Source organism: Sarcophilus harrisii, chromosome 1, assembly GCF_902635505.1.
Source record: "Sarcophilus harrisii chromosome 1, mSarHar1.11, whole genome shotgun sequence".
Taxonomy (NCBI): Eukaryota; Metazoa; Chordata; class Mammalia; order Dasyuromorphia; family Dasyuridae; genus Sarcophilus; species Sarcophilus harrisii.
In genome coordinates this window covers 632,665,602-632,682,424 of record NC_045426.1, presented here as the reverse complement: position 1 = coordinate 632,682,424, position 16,823 = coordinate 632,665,602, and the positions used below count along the sequence as shown (strand labels likewise).

The 16,823-nt window shown below is 34.2% G+C and overlaps 1 protein-coding gene and 1 pseudogene across 3 annotated transcripts in view; both read left to right on the top strand.

Annotated features, from left to right (window-relative positions):
* TRAPPC9 (trafficking protein particle complex 9) overlaps positions 1 to 16,823 on the top strand; it is a 955,484-nt gene that overhangs the window by 622,893 nt on the left and 315,768 nt on the right. The window lies entirely within an intron of this gene.
* Positions 7,930 to 9,790, top strand: LOC111719147 (annotated as a pseudogene).

The window sequence follows — 16,823 nt, the reverse complement described above, 5'->3', positions numbered from 1 at the left end:
AGGACATTCAGACGACTCAGTCATGTTCTCAACAGTCTCTTAGCAGAGAGAGGGCCAGGCATAATTCAGTGTTGGGATCGATTGAATCAAGATATGACTTTAACTTTGGTATTTCATAGAAGACATCTACTCTCCTTGGAAAAAAAAATGATTCTGATCTCTTTGTTTAAAAAATAGATCAAGAATTTTTATGACTTTCTAATTTTTCTTGGTCTCCAAGATCCAGTGTGAAGGGCAGTCAGTGTTGGTCCAATCTGGTATCAAACTTGCAAATGCCAGGAGCCTAAATTCAGGTTGAAACAATTTTTTTGAGCTGCAACACTATTCATTCTGAACTCAGCTAACCCTGAACTGAGGGGACCCAGGCAATCTCTCAGGACTTGTTGGAAACATGAAACATTTGCATTTAGATTGAAGTGTATCTGAAGCAGATTCAAGGCATACAGAACTTGGTTGGATTCACAGTGGGCAGTGGACTTAGAGATATTCTATTGCTAGCCAAAGAAACCAAAAAATAATGAGACCAAATCCATAGCCCTTTAAAGTTTGCACTGCAACTTTACAAAATCTGTTAGTGGTCAAAGTGTTTTTATCCCTATTTTGCAAAGCAGGAAACTGGGACTTTTAGAGATTAATAGTCATGTTATATCATTGTCATATTCATTAAGAATAATGCTAGCTGGCTTTTATATAAACTTCATTTTTAGAGTGTTTTTGTCATGATATCCCAGTGAGATACATTGGTATAATGATTCTTATTTCACAGATGAGGAAATTGAGGCATAGAAAAGTTAAGGTTGACATAGCTATCATGAGCAGGCATTTGATTATAGGACTCTTAACTATTTTGTTGATGATGTTGTTTTTTGCTTTTTTTTAATTAAAGCTGTTTATTTTCAAAACATAAGCACAGATAATTTTTCAACATTGACCCTTGCATAGCCTTATGTTTCAGATTTTCTCCTCCTTCGTCCATCCCCTCCCCTAGATGGCAAGCAATCTAATAAATATTATAATTGTTAAAATATATGTTAAATCCAATATATGTAAACATATTCATACAATTATCTTATTAAACAAGAAGAATCAGATCAAAAAAGAAAGAAAATGAATAAGATGGAAAAAAATGCAAGCAAACAACAAAAAGAGTAAGAATGTTATGCTGTGATATACACTCAGTTCCCACAGTCCTCTCTCTGGGTGTAGATGACTCTCTCATCACAAGATCATTGGAACTGGTGTAAATCATCTAATTGTTGGAAAGAGCCACTCCATCAGAATTGATAGTGTATAATATTGTTGTTACCAGGTACAATGATCTCCTAGTTATGCTCATTTCACTTAGCATCAGATCTCTAGGCCTCTCTGAAATCATCGGGCTGATCATTTCTTATAGAACAATAATATTCCATAACATTCATATACCACAATTTATTCAGCCATTTTCCATCTGATGGGCATCCACTCAGTTTCCAGTTTCTTGCCACTATGAAAAGGGCTGCCACAAACATTTTTGCACATGTAGGACTCCTAACTTTTAAGTCCAGTGCTATTTCTCTTATACCAGGTGCATTCTCTTCATGGTAATAGGTTCTACTTTCCTTTTTTCTTCTTTTCCCTTTGTGCCTAGCACAGGAATAAATACATTTTTCATGAACATTCAATAAGTGACTCATGTGAACTTCTGTGAAGCCCTTTGTTTTGTGCTAATTGATTAGATGAAATGATCAATGTCATGGGCACAAAGAAGGATTACATTTATTCTCCTTATCTCCTGAGGGTAACTCTAGGAATATGCAGATTTTGTTAAATATCACAAGATTTTCTTACTGATTAAAGTTGTCTGAGACTAAATGGGTTTCCACAGGATAATGAGTTTCCCTTTCTTGGAGGAGTTCAGACGAGCTGTTCATCTGTTGATGGAGAGAGAAATAGTCTGTTAATAAAGAGGAAGTTTCTTATGGAAGTTGGATTCAGACTGAAAAAGTTTTGATTTCAATTTTCACCTCAGATATTTATTAGCTATGTGACTGGACAAGTCATTTAACCTCATCTGTAAAATGGGAATAATATCTAATAATACCTGTAGCATCAAACTCATGAAGTCGTTATAAGACTTGAATGAGATAGTGTAATATACATATATATATATATATATATATATATATGTATGTACAACATGTATTTATATGTACACATATATACACACGTGTATGTGTGTGTATATATACATTATATATATATTATATATAATGTATATTGTATATATACATGTATATAATATATATATAATGTATATATATACACACACACTGTGATTACCTGATTACCATTACTTTTAAGAGTCTCTTTCAATGCTAAGATTCTAAGATTCACATAAGGAAAAAGAGAATGTAATAAAATATAAAAATATATGCAAGGGGAACAAAGTATTCTACAAGTTCCTAGGAAGGAGGGTTCATTTTTCACTTACGGAAATCGGAAAAGGCTTCCTGAAGCAGTTGGCATTTGAATTGGTTCTTAAAGATTAGTTAATATTTCAGTAGATCCAGATTGAGGGAAAGGATGTTCTAAGTATAAGTGATTAACATAAGCCATAACCTAAGTGTGGTGTATATTCATAGAAAGCCAATATAACATGATTAAAGCATAATCAATATGGAGATGAACAGTGGAAGATAAGCTTCTATTAAAGAGTCTTTAATAACAAATTGAATAATGTCAGCCTTGTTGATCAGGTAAAATGATAGATATACTACTTTGGGTCAGAAAAAGGAGTGGAAGGAAAACAGTTGCCCTCTTCTGATAAAGATGAAACTGTAAGAAAAAATTCCTTAATCAATAAGCATCTTTTAATATGGTGTGGCAGTGTAGTATATGCTGAGAATACAAAGAAAAAAATAAAGTAACCTCCCCCCCTCCTTTTTTCCCCCAAATTTCCCAGTGAAGTATGAAGTAAGGTCTTCAACTGAGAAGGTTGAGAGAAGAGAAAACATGAAAAGCTTCGTGAAGAAGATTTGGATGGCTTCTGGAGGGAGAGATAATTAGAGATGAGTCAAAGGATTGCTTTGTCCAATTGAGATTATATTATATAAATGGGTATTGTACTTATTTGGCTTGATTGATCTCTTGTGTTTATCAGAAAGTGAATGTAGGAGAGACATATGATATAAGCAGTATGGTATTAAAGTTTAAGACATATTTTATTAATTCCCAATAACTTTAATTGTGGGATAAGGTGGTTCACAACTCTTTTTTGTGTCCTTTATCTTGTTTTGTCTAAACAATAACCCAGTGAGATAAGTAGGTCAGGCATTGTTATTCTAATTTTATGAGCAAGGACAATACAAAGATAACATAATTTTCCCTATTTCATGTCCTTAGTTCATGATGAGATCAGAATAAAGACCAGATTTCTCTTCCTATTAATCCCATACAACCTCCAGTATTATCTCCTCTCACAATATTATCCACAGCTTTTGTTACTGCCAAACTGAATTGTTCATTATTCTGTAAGTGTCATGTGTTTTCCCCAGTCAGCCAGTAAAATATATTAAATACCTACTATGTGCCTGGTAAATCAAAAAAAAGTAAGATGTGCAGATAGAGGCATCTTCACCCCAAATGTTCACATGGACTGTTTGTTCTTGTTCCTAACCTATGGTAGAGCTTCTAAGCTTGTATTAGTATGATCAGCCACAGTTTAATACACTGCAACTTGACTCCAACATAGTAATGATATTTGATCCTCTTCAAGAATGAAGGACAATTATCATTTTCGAGCAAGTGCTGTGCTAAGTACTGGAGATACAAAGAAAGGTAAAAGAATCCCAGCCTTCTAGTAGCTCACAGACTAATAGAATAGACAATTTGCAGGCAACTAAAGCCTCTTTTTCCTTCCTATCTGATTCTCTGCAACTTCATCCTTTTTTTTTTTTTTTTTGTCATTCTTGTGTCAGAAAACTGAAAGTAGAAATTAGTTGTATTAGTTAAGTATTGCTACTATTATTTTGTAAATTACTATTATAATTCTCTGAAATGTAACTAATATGACAGGATTATTGAGTTTAAAGAATAATATATCCAGTTATTCTTAGGTGATCTGTAAGGCTCTATTTAGCATGAGGATTCCATAATTCTCTGAATTAGAGAACTATCAATCATGCAGAATTTTAGCATCTCAAAATTGGAAGGGACCTAAAATTTCTCCCTGAATAGAATCTCTAATAAGTGGTCATCCAGAATAATCTACAGAAAAAATGTAACACTAAGTACATCACTGCTTCTCTAAGAAGTATATTCTCCATCTTATACAGTTCTAATTGTTTAAATTTGGAGGCATACACTTCCTAGCTGAGTGATCCTGGGCAAGTGACTCACCCTTATTTGCCTCAGTTTCGTCATCTTTAAAATGAGCTAGAGAAAGAAATGACAAACCATTCTAGTATCTCTACTTGGCATCTCTGTCAAGAAAACCCCAAATGGGATCATGGGGAGTCAATATGACTAAACAACAACAAAACTGAGAAGGCTGATCAGAGTTTTATCTATCTGAAAGCTACTTCAAAACTTTAACACTCTACTTTATGCTTTAACTTTCTATATTCCAGAAACATTATGTGTTGAATAGTCTCTTCTAGCTTAGAGCATCTATGTATTCCAACAACCTTTCCAACTTTAAAATTCTTAATATTTTAGCATTTACATATCATTTAAGGTTTTTCAAAGTACCCTACAGATATCTTAATTTGATCCTTGTAACACCCCTGGCAGCAATTATTATTTCCTGCCCTTTTTTGTAAGGTTCTGGTTAGATTTCTGGAGGTCTTGGGACCAGCCTTCAATTTAGAAGAATAATAATCATGAGAATAGCCAGGGATGAAGTCCAAAGTCTCTATTATCCACTTCACAGTCTTATTATCTCCTTCACCTAGCTTTCTGGAGGGCCTTCAGACAAGCCTTGGTCTCAGGGGGGGAATCAGGAGGACAGGCCAGCCACCATGATGGTGGGAGATGGAATGTCTCTCATCCAGTATTTGTTGGCTCTTATGTACTCTATTATAATTACATCATTGTAGGTGTCAATCTTGTAGAACTATATTATGTACTAAGTGCATATAAACTAGAGAATCATTATCTTAATTCCACTAAGTTAACACCTCAATCATACTGAACTAGAGAATTCACATGCTAAACTAGATAACCCTTGTCTTATCAATTCCTCTGAGTTAACACCTTGTTTCAAGTATACTTACAAATGAGGAATCTTAAGCAGATGGGCAAATGATTTGCCCAAAGTCACAAAGCTTGCAAGTGTCTGAAACTGAATTTGAACTTAGGTCTTCCTGACTCCAGTGCCATGGTTACCTACCTTATAATGACTTTAATTTTGGATCCTTTCAAAGCCAGCTACATAATATATGGTCATTAAGAGCTTGAATTGTATTAAAAACAATTAAATTTGAATACAAACCTTTAAGTTGGTTTTGAAAAGAAAATAGAAAAGCCCATTTGAAACTTGTACTTCCTTACCTTTGCGGAAATGATTTAGAGAAATCCCTTTCCTTCCTTTGTTACAACTCCAAGCTTCTAAATATGGGAACTCTAGAGACATTGACAGCCAATGGCCGTGATAGGTTTTCTGTAAAGAACCTGACTGCTGTGTTCTTTCAATTAAGAAGAGCTGTAGAATGAATTTAATTAAGCGGTACTGAGATAATTTACATTAAGAACACGATCTTGGTCTCTGTCTCTGTCTTTCTCTTTTAGCATCTGGAGTGACATCTGGTATTGACTGAACAGTCAACTTTTGTTATTGTAAGTCAGAATCCAAACAGATGGAGCAGTCAAAGTTTGAATTGGCCAATAATTTCATCATGTGCTTTTAATGGTATTTTCTAAATATTTAGAGGATCTTTTAAATTCAATGCAATTTGACATCTATATACTATCTTAGAAATTTTCAAATTAAACTAGTAAATAAGGGTGACTACTTAATGCTGCAAAAATGTTCCATTATGACATTTCTGTTATTAAAATTATAAATAGATTTATACCTATCTACTTAACAACTGGGCATAGACAGTAAAGAGGGGAAAAAAGCCAACTTGTAAAGAAACAGTAGCACTATCAGTCATAATCTCATTATTTGCTTAACTTCTCTGAACTTTCATTTCCTCAGTTATAAAAAGTTAGAGTTGTATAGAATTGACAATCTCTAATATTCCTTTTTGTTTTAATATTCCATGTTCAAATATTGTGAAGTTCTAAAACATTGTGTTATAAAAAGGCTCTGTGTTCTAAAGTCCTTTCTAGCTTGAACATTCTATTTCTTAAATACTTTTTGAGTGCTGATAATCTAATAATCAGCAGTAGAGTGCTGGGCCTGTAATCAAAAGATTCATCTTCCTGAGTTCAAATCTAGCCTCAGACACTTCATGTGACCCTGGGCAAGCCATTTAACCCTGTTTGCCTCAGTTCCTTACCTGTAAAGTGGATAAGGAATGACAAACTATTCCATTTTCTTTGCCAAGAAAACCTCAAATGGAATCACATTCACTTTACTACTAGTATTCTTAGATCCTTTCCAGCTTTAACAAAAATATATAATCAAGTCCCTTTCGTTTGACGTTCTAGGATTCTCTTATTCTAAATGGATTGTACAATGTCATCTTTAAATGTCAGGGTCAAGTCTAATGTGTAATACATGCCATTATCCCCTAGTTTTGAATATACAACAAGTATGATTTATACCCATCTACTCAACAACTGGACAAAGACAGTAAAGAGGGGGAAAAAAGCCAAAAACCATGGAGAGATTATATTTGGGTGGGCTGATCACTATATTGTTTTTTACCCCTTCCAGAAAACCTTCTGATTTACTTGTGTATAGAATATCCAGTTTTAGGTATCAGAAAAGGTGATACTTCAAATAAGAGATGGTACCTGAGCTATTCCTTAAATCAAGGTAAAAATCCTCAGAGAAGGAGAGGAGTAGGGAATGTATTTGAATTTCATGGAACAGACCATGCAAAGGCACAGAGATAGGGAATGAAGAATTGCATTTGGGGAACAACAAATAAGCTAAGACTATCGAATCAGCAGGCATTTATTGAATGCCTACTATGTGCCTGGTAGTGGACTAGGGTACTGGGAATACAAAGAAAAGCAAGAGAAAGTTCTTGCCCCCAGAACTCCACAGTGTAGGGTGCAGAAAACATTCAAATAATTATGTACAAAGTAGATATAAGACAAATAAAATAACCAACAAAGGGAAGACATTAGTATTAAGTATGATCAAGAAAGGCTTCTTGTGGAAAGTAGGATATCAGATGAAACTTGAAGGAAACCAGGAGAAAAATGAGGCAAGAGAGAGTTCCAGTCAAAGGGGACAGCCAATGAAAGGGCATGGTATCTTGTGAAAGGGACCAGTGTCACCCTGTTGTAAGGTAAGGAAATGTAAGAAGACTGGAATGGAATGGCTTTGAAGGGCTTTGAATGCCAAACAGGATTTTGTATTGGATCCTGGAGGAGGGAGTGTGAGACTGTTGGAATTTTGTGTCTGAAAAACAGAGTGAGATGATGTCTATATAATATGATCAGGCCTATGCATTGTTCCCAATGCACAGCTTGACAGCTAAATAAAGGACTGGAATATCTTTTCGTATATTGTCTCTCCTATGTGAAGAGAGACTATTACAGATACATTGAAATTAATGAATGTGCTTCATTTTTTTTTTTTTTAAGCAAGTATTAAGACACTTGTATTTGTCATTTTTCTTGTCATGTCTTGTCTTGTTCAATTCTTTGTGATCCCATTTGGGGTTTTCTTGGCAAAGATTCTGGAATGACTTGCCATTTCCTTTTCCAGATCATTTTACAGATGAGGAATTGAGGCAAACAGGATTAAGTGACTTGCCCAGGTTACACAGCTAGAAAGTGTCTGAAAAAGGAGTCTTCCTAACTCCAGGCACTCCATTCCATCCACCTGGCTGCCCCATTTAGGTATTTGTATCTCCCTATTTATCATGTATAAATACCAAATATTGAAATTAATTTAAATTAGATCCTTAGAGGAAAAAAAATTGGGCCCAGGTTTCACAAATAATAGATATTTCTCATAATCTGACCAGCTGAAGGAAACCTTCTCATCCCTTTTCATTACTCACAGATAGACAAACACATCCTGCTCAGAAGGACCCCACTTGTCCTGGGAACAGTTAAGACACAATTTCCATAAATCCAAATCTGAGTGGTGGTATGTCACATAACTACATGATAGGGGGCAGTTACATAATGCTGTAGGTGAGCTTATTCCTGCTTTTTATTTAGCAATAATAACCTGCTCTGCTGAAACAGTCACCCAGTCCCCTATGTCAAGGCATGCCTACTACTGATTTTTGCAAACCAAGTGTTTGCTCATGTCTTCATGTGTTTTAATTTCTTTTCTCTTACTTGTTCTTGTGTCAGGGAATGAGATGGCAACAGAATATATAAAATTCAGAGAGGCAAACAACAACAATAACACTTAGCTAGCATTTTAAATTTTACAGTCCAGTTCTGGTTTCAGTGGCTGCTTGGCAGTCACCATGACTGGGGAAATATTGCTGTTTGGAATGATGTTAAAGAGCATAGGAACCATGCTCAATTTCAAGCTGATTAAAAAAAAAAAAAAGACACCCGAAGGGGTTTGCAAAGGAGTCAGAGGAGCCAAATACAGGTGACAACATCAGGGACTTCTTATTAAGTCTTAAATACTTTTGAACCTTCATTGCTTTGTGGAATATTTTCATGACGTTTTGTATGATTCTGTTATTTGTCTCTTGAAAGTCTTAGCTTGAGAACTTGAAGCCAACTTTATAGGATGTTAATTCTCTTTTCCTGATAACTGAGAATGTGTTTGATGAGAAACCATTGACCTTCCTACTGAGTAAAAGTTTGGGGATCAGGTAAAGATCACAAAGGTTCTTTACCCACAGTTTTAATTTTCAAAAGATACTTTAATACAGCCTCTGAAATTCAGCTCAATTCACTTGGTACTTGGTATTTTTAAAGGGATTAAAAGTGCTGGGATAAATCTTCACTCTCTCTAGATAAAGAAATATATCTAGATCTGACATGGAAACAGACTAACCTGTACAGGGTTGCATTAGATCTGTGTTTAAAGTTTATTTTTTGTGAACCCAATTTTTTTTTTCAAAAACAAAATTGGTATTTTCGTAGTTTTCCTACTGTTAGGAGAATTATTACCTATGCACTGCTTGGTGGCTGGTGAGCTTTTAAGTGTCAGTGTGGTCTTTTTTCTCTCTAGTGTTTCTATGTAAGTTTGTTTCTATGTAGAATTTGTTGGACCAGAAAGTGATTATTGAACTGTGCTAATCTTTTGGAGCTTTTGGACAGACACATTTCTCATCCCTAAGTCAGAATAGAAGTGCGGATCCTCTGGATCAGTAAATAGGCTGATTTACTCTGCTGCTTTAGAAAACAGATGCTCCTTTATAAGAGAGGCTGATTTTAATATCTCAACAGAGGGAGTAAGGGAACTTTTAGAGTTCATTGAAATATTTAAAAGTATTTTAGTTTCTGATATCAATAACTCTTAGGGAAAACATTATGAAAACTCTCTCTTCACCTCAAAGCCCTTTTTTTCAAGGTATTTTATTAAATAAGAGCCAGGGTATTATTTAGTTGTGTTATTAAGGTTTCATTCTAAGTGTTTGACCTCCAAGGGTGTTAAGCCCCAGGCTAGCTCCCTGGAGGTCTCAGGATCAGCTAGAGTCAGGATAAGTAAAAGTTCTTGGTCTTTAGGGGGAGAAGCAGGCAAACTGCCAGGAGTTTAGCCAAAGATCTCTTCTCAATTCCTAGAGTCCAGAATCTCCACCTTTCTCCTTCTTGTCCTGCTGCCTAGTGAGTCTGGCTTGTCTCGACCCTTCCCCCAGCCCCCCAATCCTTGCCTACACTTATCTCAACCCCAAACACTGAGCCAGCACCAGTGGTGAGAAGGGCCATTTTTCCAAACATATCCTAATACAGTCATTGTCGAATAGGTAATTAGTCTTAAGTGCTCAGTTGTCTGATTCCAGTACACCTTTTAAGAATTTCAGCCCTTTACACAAGGGATTTCCTTTTAGTTGGTCATAGGGCAAAGAAATTGGCACTACTATATGTAACCCAATAATTTTTGGACTTTTCAGTTTAAAAAGCAATGAAACAAGAAATGATACTGCCAAAAGGAAACTGGGGATCAGATCATTACATTTAAGAAGACTATTATGTTATTGTTTGTTTTTAAAAATTCTTTGTTTGTAAAGAGTGCTAGGGAGGAAAGGGTAAATATGGAGAGTTGCAAAAATAAGTATTGAAAATAAAACTCATTTGTAAAAAGGAGAAAATACATTTACAAAGTTCCTTTTTCTCAACAATCATATTTATTAGCAGGTAATAATAGATTAACTTCACCATCTTGTAAATAAATTAAGTTTGAGTGACTTGCTCAAAGTTATATATCATACGATTTCATCTCAGAAGCATGATTGGTGCTTCTGATGAAATTAAGGCTTCCAATTTTGATATTCTGACTCTTTTCCCATTCTACCATGCTGGGTTGTATTTACCAAAAATATACTAGAATAGAAAGAAGGCTAGATTTGGAGTCAGAAGTTTGGAAGTTTATATTCTTCCTACTTAATACTTGTATGATCTTACAAAACTCACTTAAGTTCCTTAAGCCTCAGATTTATCATTTAGAAAATAAGAGGATTAGAATGGGTGATTTCTAAGTGTTCTTCTACATCTAAACCTTATGTTGGCCCTTTGTTGGAGAATATGTCAACCCTTTGTTATTGGGAATAGTGAAATATTTATACTGATACACCCTTTCAGTTTTGTCTGGCCTTCTTTTTGAATAATGCTTACATAAGTAATGTAGCTATTTCAGGTGAGGATACAATTTGTAATGGTGGAGTAAAGATAACTAGAGTTGTTATCAACATGCTGAAAATAAATGAAATTAGTGCTTATTAAATCCTTTTATTTTTGATCCATTCAATTGACAAAAAAGAATTCTTAAACCTTACTTAAGAAAATGGCATTATGCTGTATTTTATTAAAAAGAATATATAAAAGAGAAACAGGTTTGTAATACACTAGATTTAAAGTCAACAGACTGTGGGGTTTAGTCATGGCTCTGATCCTTATGAACCATGTGACCATGGGCAAATTCACTTAAATATTTAGTGTCAATTTTCACATTTGTAAAATGTGGATTGCAGCAGAATCATGGAATCTCAGGTTTATAGTAGAAATTTATATAGGGGCATATAATATAGTGGCTTGTAATAAGCTGTGCAAATTTTATCTTATTTGATCTTTATAGCAATCCTGTATCAGGCAGAAAGCTATTTTTAGGGCCTCTGATTTTCCAGGCATTGTGATAGATTAGGAAGTCTCTGCCCCCATGAAACTTATATTCTAGCCAGGTCCAAGAACATATATATGTATTCCATACACAAAATAGGTGATTTAAAGGGGAAGAAAGAAATAGTTGGGGGAAGTGGCAAAGAAGGGCTTCATGTGATGAACTTGAACTGAATCTTGAAGGAAACTCAGAATTCTTGGAGTCAGTTGAAATGGGAGTACAGACATGGAACATGGACAGTGCAAAGAAAATAGGAGATGGAAGTATAAATGCTTCATATTCTGTGCAAGTCACTTTAAAATTCTCCCTATTGGGTGAGAAACCTTGAATTCTTTGTCATACTTGTTAATAACTACGCTGGAAAAGTGATATTTCTGTTTCTAGCCTCACAACTTTGATATGAAGTTCTGATGAGATGATGGATGTGAAAAATTTATCCTTATCTATGTGTAAAAGATTTGAGAATAAAATAATCATCATCAGTACCTTTTAGGCAGTTCTGAATTACACGTGGATCATAATTATTATTGTCGAAATTAAGCTTGTTATGTTTCAAAAGTAATTTTCCAGCTTAAATCTTTCTTTTAGGATAAGAACATGCTTGTTTGCAACATCAGTTTAGCTGCCTGGTTTCGGATCTGTGTTTAAAGATTACCCATTTGGAACCTTGATATGTCTAAATACCTTTGGAGAAAACATAGCCTTCCTTTTTCCTTTTCCTTTTCCTTTCAACCTTATCATCCCTATGTAACTATTAACCCCCAAGAAAATCTTATTGTATTCATGGAACCTCAGTGGCATATATTCTAAGTCACTTATCTAAGAGATAGCTCCTCTTGAATAAATGCTGTCACATGGCCTATGATGGTGTAAAACTGACCAATTTCTCACCAGCTGTGAAATCTTAGATCATTATAGAACACAAGAGTGGAAATTAATATTAGAACTAGATTTTAATCCTGCCTCATGTATTTAGTTGCTTTGATCTCATGAGCAAATCATTTAAGATCTGTTTTCTCATCTGCACATGACCTGTCAAAGTATTGCCTCAAAGTATTTCCTCATATATAAAGTGGAGAGGCCTACAGGCCATACCTCATTTTAAGTTTTAAAACCATTTTTCTTATGACAACACTATGAGCTGTAAGTAATTGTTATCCCCCTTTTATAATTAAGGAAATTGTATAATTGAGCAGAAATAGATTTTTTCTGGAAATATACTTAGCAATGTGATTGTAGGATCTTAGAGTTGGACATAGCCTTACAGGTTATCATTTTAGAGTTAACAAAACTGAGGCTTAGGAAGAGTTGTGGTTAGCTAAAAATCACATGGACAGTTTCTAGCACAGGGATTTGGTCACAGGTCTTTTGACTTCTTAATATAGAAAGTTATCTTAATTTAGAACATTTTAAAAGTTTACAATTTGGAATAGATCTTTTAAAAAATACAAATCTCTTACTGCTGTATACTTAGTACATTTTTGGTGTATTACTCAGGCCTCAAACACAGCACAGGGACATGTAAGTCAAGGTACTGTTCTTGATCGTCTCCATAATTGTTTTTTATTTCTGACACTTAAGACTCTTTTTATGCCTTCTCGTTTTTAAATAAAGGAGCGAAAAGGATATATGTCTCTTGAAATTAGCCACCATTACAAGATAGTTTTGCCAATTTACGATATAGCCTGCTTATAATATATTAATAACACAACGTTGAACATGTATAGCATGCCTAGATTAATTCTTTTCTTGATCTATTCCTGCTTTTTTGATGCCAGTCCTAAGTAGAGTTTGTCCTGACAACTATTTGAGAATCAAAAAAATTCCAATACATATACATTATGTACTTTGGCTTTTAATAGGTCCTTCATGTGACCTTGCTCCCACTTCACAAGCTGCTCTTAGCTATGTGTGAAGTCCGGGTTAGCCCCTTGGAGGCCTCAGAATCAGCCAGAGTTAGGATAAGCAAAAGTCCTTAGTCTTAGGGGGCAAAGTGAAGGGGGTGGACAAGACTGCCACAAGCTCTCCACAACCTTCCTTCTCTTTGTCCACCCAAAGTGACTCTGGCTCTTCTCACTCTATCCCCTAATCCCTCCTATGATTCTCTTAACTCCAAACATTGAGTTAGCATTAACTGTGAGAAGAGAAAATCCAAACATGCTAATAAAGTTATTGTCCAATAGGTAATTAGTCTTAAGTGCTTGGTTGTCTGATTCAAATGCACCTATTCAGTTTCAGCCCTTTACAACTATGTACTTGGGATTTAATGGAGAAAACTTGTCAATATGTTTTAACATTCACAGTGATCTCCAAATACTTTATTTGACTCTGTAGGCTGTTTCTTTTCATTAAGGGTCATATTCTGACTTTCTGTTCTTCATAGTACTATGATCCCTATATCTTGTTTTGAATCATTGGAGTGGTGGATTATGATAACTTCCTAGGTATGATTTGGCATCTGTCTTTTACATACCTTTTTCCAATTATTCAATTGAATAAAAATATATAAAATGCCTGTTATATGCTATGAGTTACTTTCTGGTTAGAGAAAGATTTTTTTTTTTTTTTTTTTTGAAGACAGACTCTTCCTAAAGCTTACTGAATACTATGTGGTATATAACTCCACTTTAGGCATTTTAAAAAATAGGTCAGAACAGTTGTTTTCAATGTAATTCCTATCTTCCCATTTTAAATCTCCCAATTTGTTGCTGATTTTGATCTTTTGGTCTGACTATACAAATTAGCTTATTTGAAAATTACTCCCACATCAGTATCTCATATTTGGTTGTTTTTTTGTTTGTTAAAATATAAATTTTTAAAATGTGATTTCCTGCTCAGCATGTCAGATCTTCTCAACATTTTTTTTTTTTTACTAAAAACATTCATGATACATAAGTCTGTATAAGGAACAAATCTTAACTCTTTCATTTCTTAATCCTGAGCCATATTTTTCTCTTTTCTCCCCTCTGCCTATCTTTGCATTGAAGTCACAACCTAATACTGTCTGTTACTTTAATTTGAACGATCATAACACATTCTTTTTTAAAAATGTATTATAAACTTAAGATTTATAAACATGAATATTTCAATTACTAAGCATAGAAAGGAGGATTGTATATGAAAATGTAAAGTTTTTGTTATATTTAGTTTTTTTAAGTGTATATTAATTTTATCACCATAGAAACAAATTGTCAATAAATTGTTTATTTGGACCTTCTTCTGAACTTCCTTATACTATCTTCCCAATGCTAAATAATCTTCTTTCTTATCTTTAAATATGCACTCATTATTTGTATGCATGTATTATAATTTCTCTACTAGTCTATAAGCTTCTTGAAGGCAGAAGCAATTTCTCAGTTTATTAGTTTTTACCCAGAATGGTTTAGTAAACTTATCAAGTACTTAATAATTGTTTGCAACATGAATAGATGAATGTAAACTTAGACCTTTGACAGTTAATGATTTGACTACGATCATACATCTGTTAAGTGTTAGAATTGAGACTAGAATTCAGTTTTTTTTTCTCCTAGTGCTGTGTTTTTCCCATGATGCCACTTTTACATAAATATACTTTAGATTCATACTCTCCCAAATGGAATCATGAAGAGTCAGACACAATTGAAACTATTGAACAATAGCAACTTTATTTTTATACATATATATTGACATAGCACTTTTATCCTTAAAATAACCTTGTAAAGTTGCACAAGGCTCTCTCCCTTTTGTAGATAAAGAAAATGTAATTGAGAAAGGTAAAGAAAGAATCTTGCCCACAGCTAATTTGTTGCAAAGATAGTTCCAAAACCCAAATATTTGTTATCCACATACTCCTTTCATTTGTACTTATTCAGTCACTTCATTGAATGCATGATCTTAATGCTGAACTCTTTTTCTTAGTACATATTGGCTTATATCCTGTCTAATCTTGTCCTTGTATTGGCAAAAATTGGTCATAGAGAATCTCATGAAGGCTTACTTCAGTTTTAAAAAATATTCATCAATAATGATGAATACTCATTCTGTTGATGAATACTCATTCTATTCTCAATCTTCACATGACTGGCTTTTCTCCTATTATATTCCTATGTGTTCTACTAATATCTTCCTCCTCCACTTTTTAATAGCTTTTTATTTACTGAATATATGTAACATTCACTTTTCAACATTCACCTTTGAAAAGTTATGAATAATTTTCAGATGAAGAAATTAAATGCATTTCTAGTCATATGAAAAAATGCTGGAAATTACTATTGATTAGAGAAATGCAAATTAAGACAACTCTGAGGAACCATTTCTTACTTCTCAGATTTGCTAAGATGAAAGGAAAAGATAATGATAAATGTTGGAGGGGATGCAGGAAGCCTGGGATAATAATACAATGTTGGTGGAGTTATGAACTGATCCAACTACCCAAAAGGCTACCCAAAAAACTAGCCCAAAAGGCTACAAAACTGTGCATACCCTTTGATTTAGCAATTTCTCTACCAGGTCTGTATCCCAAAGAGATCATAAAAAAGGGAAAAGGACCCACATGTGCAATGTTTATAACAGCCCTTTTTATAATGGCAAGAAACTGGAAACTGGGTGGATGCCCATCATTTGGGAAATGGCTGAATAAGTTGTGGTATATGAATGTAATTGAATACTATTGTTCTATAAGAAACAATCAGCAGACTGATTTCAGAAAGGCCTAGAGAGGCTAACATGAACTGATGCTAAGTAAAATGAGTAGAACTAAAAGAACATTCTACACAGCAAACGACAAGATTATGTGATGATCAACTGGGATGGATTTGGCTCTTTTCAACAATGAGGTGATTTCAGGCCAGTTTCAATACACTTGTAGTGGAGAGAGCCATCTGCATCCAGAGAGGGTAATGGGTACTGAATATAGATCACAGCATAACATTTTCATCTTTTTTATTGTTGTTTGCTTGCTTGTTTTTTCTTTCTCATATTTTTTCCTTTATTGATCTTTTTTGTTTTTGTTTTTGTTTGGTGCAGCATGATAAAAGTGAAAATATGTTTGGAAGAATTGCATGTTTAACCTGTATTGGATTACTTGCTCTCTAGGAGAGGAAGGAGATGGAGAAGGAGGGAGAAAAATTTGTAATACAAGTTTTGCAATGGTGAATGTTGAAAACTATCTTTGCATGTATTTTGAAAAATAAAAGATATTATTTTAAAAAAAGAAACAAAAGAATAATCTGATAAGAAAAGAAACTTACCTGAAAAAAATTTCATCTTTGCAAAACCTTGTATTCCAACTTTTTCTCCCTCCTTCTCCTCCACCCCCTCCAATAGACAGCAAGCAATCCTGTAGAGATTAAACATGAGCAGTTCTTCTAAACATATTTCCATATTTGTCATGCTATGCAAAAACAAATCACATGAAAAAGTGAAAGAA